The 7,251-nt window shown below is 38.8% G+C and overlaps 1 long non-coding RNA gene across 1 annotated transcript; it reads right to left on the bottom strand.

Annotated features, from left to right (window-relative positions):
* Positions 1–1,054: 1,054 nt before the first annotated feature.
* On the bottom strand, positions 1,055–2,348 carry LOC145792445 (uncharacterized). The gene is made up of 2 exons (XR_014331845.1): positions 2,219–2,348; positions 1,055–1,313 (listed from the first exon to the last, which is right to left on the bottom strand). It is a non-coding gene; the product is annotated as an uncharacterized LOC145792445 (long non-coding RNA).
* Positions 2,349–7,251: the final 4,903 nt, after the last annotated feature.

The raw sequence follows: 7,251 nt of genomic DNA, 5'->3' as shown, positions 1-7,251 counted from the left end.
AAAAAGGGTTGTCCTAAGGAGAATCCAATCATAACAACCTTTAAAAACACACAATGCTGTAGTGCAAACTTGGGGCTCTGTTGTGCAGGGGTTGGAGTTGATTCACCTCTTCATGTGGAGAAGTGGTGTTCCTTGGCATTTGCTATTTTAAGTTTTAATTTGAATGTGATTGATTTATACAGTAAAATTTGTTACTTTTTGTGTTAATATTTTGTATAGTGATTGGGGAATAGAAAAATTATACATTTTCACCCTTTTCTAAGAATATTTGGAAGTTCTTTCACGCTGTGTTTTGTTCATGAATTTGGGTAGGGATTTGGAAAGAAAAAGGGGAAATGTGGGTGAAATGAGAATAAAACCATGATCCAAACACAGCACCCATTGTAAGTCACACAGTTGGAGCTTGCTTAGAAACTTGAATACTTCTAATCTTTACAAGTTCCAAAAAAAAATTCAAAAGTGTAGATGAAATGAGAAAGTACAATGTAAATGAAAGCAATAAGTGGATTGGTTTTACTTATTGGGGAGGGGGCGAAAAATGCTGTAAAGTCATCATGTTGGTCTAAAAAAGGAAATTGTGGTTGCATATATATTAAACAGGAAAAAGGAGGGAAAGATGTGGAAAGAAGCTTAAACAAAAACTTCCAAAGAGATAAAAGAGACCTAAAGCCAGTAAATAAAAGCCTTTATAATCCAAAATACAAGCAGAAAGAACCTGATTGGAAGGGTATTGATTAAACTTGGAGATGGTTAATCCCAACGGTAACAAAATAAACTGCTAACACACACACACACAAACAAAAAGGTAAGGAAAGATTATTCTTACCAGGAGAAGAAAAACGAGAATGAATGGAGGACCGATGCTTTTGATAGCCATTATCCGGCGAACGCAAACAAAGTTCCAACTTTTTCTGAGATTTTGCTCGATATTTCCTTATAGAAAGCAATCGCATATCTTCCTTCCAAAGGTGTTGAAATGCCCTAAACTTGAGGGTGATAACTCTCTCCTTAAATCTTAAAAATCACTTCCTCTTTACAAACTTTTCCTCAGTCAGTGGATCATTCTACAAGCTGGAGATGCTTTCTAAAAATATCAATATGACATTGATCAAATGGCAATAGCTTATTAAATACTTCGGAGAGAATCTTTGTTGGATGAGCAGCACAACTCCTGTTAGTTGTCAGTTGACCACCACCCTCACAAGCAGATAAATCTTCAGTCTTTTCCTCATTGGAACCATCCAATGAGCATTTCACCTCCTGCTTTCCAGATTTACGAGCATCCAAATCACCAGAGCTCTCACCATGCTTCACTGATTCAAACAGGGTAGCAGCCTCAGCTGAAAAAAGTGGCTCAACAAATTTAGATGTTACAGTGCTCGGACAATCTACATCCTCATCTTTAACTTGTCCATGTGTTTGCATTTTAAATTTATGAAGAGATTAAGGTTAAAATATTGATCTCAACATATACTCTAAAACTTAAACATTTCCTATAGGCTTACAAGGAACTCATTCCAATTGAAACACTTAAGAAAACAAAATAAAATATTTATTGAAACATGGTTCTAGTCAAAAGAAGAAACACCCTGAAACTTTTTAGCAGCTTGTGAGGAATTTTACAAACAGAGATATCAAAAGTAGGAACTGCTACATCTGGCTGTGAACTATCTTCAGGTTGATATTTACTGATACATTCCAAATTCTATGTACCAACAGTAAGAATGCACAAACAGGACTTCTGTAACTAAATTCACTATTCAGAAAGAAAATTTAGGAACACAGAATCCATTTTATTGCATGGGTGGGCACTATATCTGAATGTGATATAGTAATAGGGAAACAAAGATGGCTGAATTGAAAACCCAATATGCTATTAATCTATTTGTGTATATATTAAAGAGAGGGAGAGAAGGGATAGAGGGTTTTTCTCCATCTTGTTCTGTTCCTTTGAAATCCCCAAAATTATAAGCCTAAGTTTTTATAATATAGTTCCAAATTCCAATTCCAAAAGGGGGGAGCAAATCCTATGGTGATTCTAAAAGCAGTAGTAGTCCAGTTTCCAACAGTTAAGCATGCATTACACAATATTTCCACACACCACATTCAATTATTCAATGAAAGAGATCCTTAATTTTTACCCAAAAAGAAAAGGAAAAAAATATTTCAACCACCAACACCGGCGACGGGAGCAGAGGAGAGCAGAGGAGAAAAATACCTGGATGCCGGAGGGAGAACCAGTGGGAAGTCGCCGCCGCTACTGCTACAAGCAATCCGTGAGGGTAATGCGAGAGAGAGATTGTTAGGGTCTGTGCAAGCAAGTTCCGCCATTAGGGTTTGGAAATCGAACAATCAGATACCTAATTACACACACACATATAGAAATCACTGAAGCTTTATATATATATATATATAACTTTGAACATAGATTATGAACCAACAAAAATCGAACACAAATTTGGCCCCCATCGTTCATCTCGGTGGTTGTAGCAGCGGAGGAAGAGCCCTCACATCTCAGATCTACCATAAATCCAACAGATTTGAAGCCTTCATATCTCATATCGTCGTCGTCCGAGAATGGCACGAAGATGGTGAAGACGGTGGTGGTGGTGGTGTGCGGTGGATGTGAGGGTGAAAACGGTGGCGGCCATGGAAGAGGAGTAAAGGGCAGGGAGACCGTCGTCGATCTGGTGTTTGGAGTTCTCGATACCCAAGGAGTTGGAGATTATTGGTGAAAAGTCCCAAAATTTGAGTTTATACAAAATTTGAGTTTATAACTAATTAGGCATAATAATCTTATACAAAATTTTCACCAAAACTTTCAAAATTTTGACAATTTTGACATCATAAAAAAAGTTAGTGGGAAAAATTTAGGTGACGAAACTTATTTTTTTTCTCACCTAAAAGTAAATATTTATTGACGGAAATAAATTTCGTCACCTATTATTTTATTTTTTTTATTATACGTGACAAAATTTATAATTCCTCATGGATTATTCTTATTTAGTGACGAAATTTGTTTTCTTCACTAATTTTTGTCACCATACCAAAACAGAGAATAAGAGAAAGAGACACAAAAAAAAAAGCAAAGAGAAATCATGTACCAAATCATCAAGCGAAGAAGATGTGGCGGTTACCGGCAAGGCTGCTACTGGCGGTGACGATCGACAAGACTAATAGAGGCGACGATGGCGATCGGCGTGGTAGAGGAGCAAGAGGTAAGACAAATTAATACCCTATTTTGAGAGAGAGAGATGATAAACAGAAAAAAATGATAAAAAAAATTTAATACCTTTTTTTTTTTATTGTTGCTCAATATATCAAAAATTTTCCACCAAAATTGGTGACAATATTATTTCCTCACCAAAAGATATCAGAAATATTAAAACGTTTTGGTGACGAAAATATATTCATCACAAATAATTTTATAATTAGTGACAAATTTTTTTGTCACCAAAAGTCCCAAAATTTTGGCGCCACCGAAAAAAAATAGCGGGAAAATTTTTGGTGACGAAATTTAAGTTTTCCTCACTTAAAATGAAGTATTTATTGACGAAAATATATTTTGTCACTTATCATTTTTATTTTTTTATCATATGTGACAAAATTTAAAAATTCCTCACGAATTATTTTCATTTAGTGACGAATTTTATTTTCCTCACTAGTTTTCGTCACCATAGGTTACTTTTGTTGTAGTGGCACCAGTTTTCTCTCTTGTTGACTCATTGAGGTCGGGAAAGAGAGTGAGCAGCCCACGGGAAGACGAAGCCATTTTCTGGGCAACAGAGTGTTACGGCGTATTACAGAGTTTCTCTCTCAGCAAAGGAAGAGTTTTTTCAAAGGTTTCTCTCAGTTTTTTTGTCTCAGCTTCTGCCTCAACCTCAGCCTTCGTCTTGATTAAATAGCCGAGGCAGCCACGCGTATCGCGCGCCACTTGACGCCAGACGACAAACTGGCGCGCCAGCCAAGGCACTCACGTGCCTCGCCATCATGTCCGGCACACCTTTTTATGACTTGGGCTCGCCTTTTGATGGCACGCCTTTTTATGGATTGGGCATGCCTTTTGATGGCACGCCTTTTGATAGATTGGGCACACCTTTTGAGGGTGCGACTTTTTAAGGGTCCGACAAGACTCTGTAAACTGTCCCGACATTGATTCCGGTTAGCTCCTTTATGGGTCCGACAAGACTCTGTAAACTGCCCCGACATTGATTCCGGTTAGCTCCTTCATAGGTCCGACAAGACTCTGTAAACTGTCCCGACATTGATTCCGGTTAGCTCCTTTATGGGTCCGACAAGACTCTGTAAACTGTCCCGACATTGATTCCGGTTAGTTTCTACAAGGGTCCAGCAAGACTCTGTAAACTGTCACAACAACTGTCACAACATTGTCTGCTACAACGGTCCGACATGACCCCATAAACTGTCTTCTACATCGGTCTGACACCGCCATCCGGTGTCCTCTACACCGTTATGACACCACCATACAGTGTCCTCTACAACGTTATGACACCCCCATACAGTGTCCTCTACAACGTTATGACACCACCATACAGTGTCCTCTACAACATTATGACACCACCATCCAGTGTCTTCACCAATGGTCTGACACGACCATACAGTGTCTCCTATCCTCTTTTATTTTTATGTATTTTCTTGTTTTGTTACTCTCTCCAAACTCAAGTTGGCTAGTTCCTATCCCCCTTGAGTTTGCGGGGGGCTGTTAAAACCTATCACCTACTTCACCCACTTAAACCTACTCCACTAAACCTAACCCACTACACCACTACCACCTCACCTACTCCACTAAACCTAACCCACTACACCACTACCACCTCCACTTCACCTACTCCTTACCTACTACACACTCACCCTCTTCTATATATAGGAATCATGAATCATTGTAATATATATCAAAACATCAATCAATAATACAATCATTTCTCTTTATACATTAAATTTCTACAACTATCTGTGCAGCCCTTAGTCCCATTTCTTATCTGTTAAAGTTTGTATTACCTAGGCCTCATTTCGGTGAGCCGTTCCTTTTTTCTTGTTTTGACGCCTTTGTTCCTGACGTGTCTTCCTCTACTCTCGCATATTTCTCGATCCTGGCCATAAGTTCCTCCATACTTTTTTACAATGTCTTTGCTAGTGACTTTCAAAGCAGACAGTCATTGTTCAGGCCATTCTTAAAAGATACGACCGCCACCTCTTGGTTGCACCCTGGTATTCGATTAAGCACCTCATAGTACCTTTTAGCATAAGCCCTAAGGCTTTCATCCTCGCCAATTCTCAAAGCCATCAGGGAGTCTACCCTCAACGACTGCAATTTGTTTGTAACAAACCTCACCACAAACATCTCGATCAGGCCTTTCTAACTTTTTATAGTTTCTTTCAGCAGGTTATAAAACCAGTCTGATGCAATTTCCCCAAAGGATGAGGGGAACACCTTGCAGAGCAATGGCTTGTTCCCGGTATAGAGTGCCATTGAGTTCAAATACAAGCTGACGTAAAAATTAGGATTAGACTTACCATCATATATCTGGAATCTCGACGTGTGGAACCTTTTTGGGGCCTCAAACTTGTCCAATTCTACTGAGAATAGTGTTCTCGGCTTGACTGGGGACGTGACATCGGCATCTTATTGCTTCCTCTGGAGGTAGTCCCTCAAATCCTACTTAGTCCGTTGACAGAGCTCGGCTGTCAACGGATTTCAGCCTTTTTGGTACGCTACTCCTGGTGTCATTATGAGTCCTCTTAGACCTCCCTCTATTCGTCATGTCAAAACAAAGCTCCTTCCTTTGAACATGCCGATGTTCTTTGGTGTAGGTTTCTTTGGCATGATATGTCTTCTAAGACTCTCCGCTCATCGATTCTCCTCGCCAAACCTCCCGTGAAGGCTGATGCGAATGCTCCCTTGCCTTGTCATGCTGAGGGACTGCGGGGATTACTTTTTGCCCCCCTTTCTGGGCATCGTTCTTGGCCGCTGGAATCGGCGTGTCCTCCAATGGGAACAGTGGCTGCATGACGTTGTTCTGCATCATGAAATTAACAACCGATTACAGGTCTGCCAATTTGTTTGTCATCCCCTTCATCTCGCCGTCCCTCCTCGAGCATCTATCTTTCCTTACCTGGAGGTCACTTTCATTGTAACACCCGCCCTGACATGCTTTCTTCGGTACATCTCCCTCATGGCCGACGTCTTTTTCTCCGGGATTCTTATTCTGAGGTTCTTCGTTACAGTTATTCTCCTCTACATTAGGTTCGGCGTTTTTACCACTCCCACTAGGGATGTCGCCCCCAATCTTTTCTTTATGCCCGTCATTGGCCATCTATTCTTCCTACGTTTCCCACAGACGGTGCCAAATTGTAGGTGTTGATTTTTGACCACACAACCAAATAGGGAAACTCAGCAGGAGAGCACCGGCAGAATAGATTAAGCCCGAACAACCTGTTACAGAAAGATAAGAATCTGGCGGCTGTGAGAACTCGAATATACAAATCAAATAAATAATTAAATAATAATAATTTCACAATCTCAAATATTTTGATGGTGAATCCTAAAGTGCAAATTAGTTATTATTGAATGATCTTTTAATTAATTTTAAACCTAAAATAAACTTTTGGTGAAAGTCTTTAATTTAAAGGCAAGATTTATTATTAAAAAAAAAATGGAGAAGAAGGTGTGACTTGAACTCTAGACCACAAAATTAATAAATAAGGCTCTTACCATTTGAGTTGCATATAACTTATATAAATATTTTTGTATATTTATCTATTTATTTGACCTACACATGCTTTAGGTGTACCCAACCACTAGTATAAAATAAAAACAAAAAAACCCTAGCTCTTCTAACAATTTCCCTAGCAGCAGCAGTAGCCGCAAGAGAGAAGTGAAACAAAAGGTTGCAACTAATTATGGATGGAATTAGGTGTGTTGTGGTGTGTGTGATCATCAAAGGATGGCCCTCCTAGGTTTTCTTCTCTTCTTTCTTTGTTCTTTATCCTTATTCTATAATTATTTTATTCATTCATGGAGAGGTTGTAGGTTTATGTATTTTGTATATATATATACACTGTTAAGAAATCTGAGGAGCTAAATTTATGTGTAAAGAATGGGTGTAATTCTTAGTTCAAAAAATTCTGTACCGAATCGCAAACTTTAAAAATCAAGAAACCATATCAAACGGATGAATTTTGTATTGAAATTTTTACAGTAGATCAATTACATATTGAGTTAAATATCTA

Source organism: Camellia sinensis, chromosome 6 (genome assembly GCF_055761805.1).
Source record: "Camellia sinensis isolate YWXY chromosome 6, ASM5576180v1, whole genome shotgun sequence".
Classification (NCBI taxonomy): Eukaryota; Viridiplantae; Streptophyta; class Magnoliopsida; order Ericales; family Theaceae; genus Camellia; species Camellia sinensis.
The sequence above is the reverse complement of the archived record's forward strand: the minus strand, read 5'-3'. Positions and strand labels throughout refer to the sequence as shown.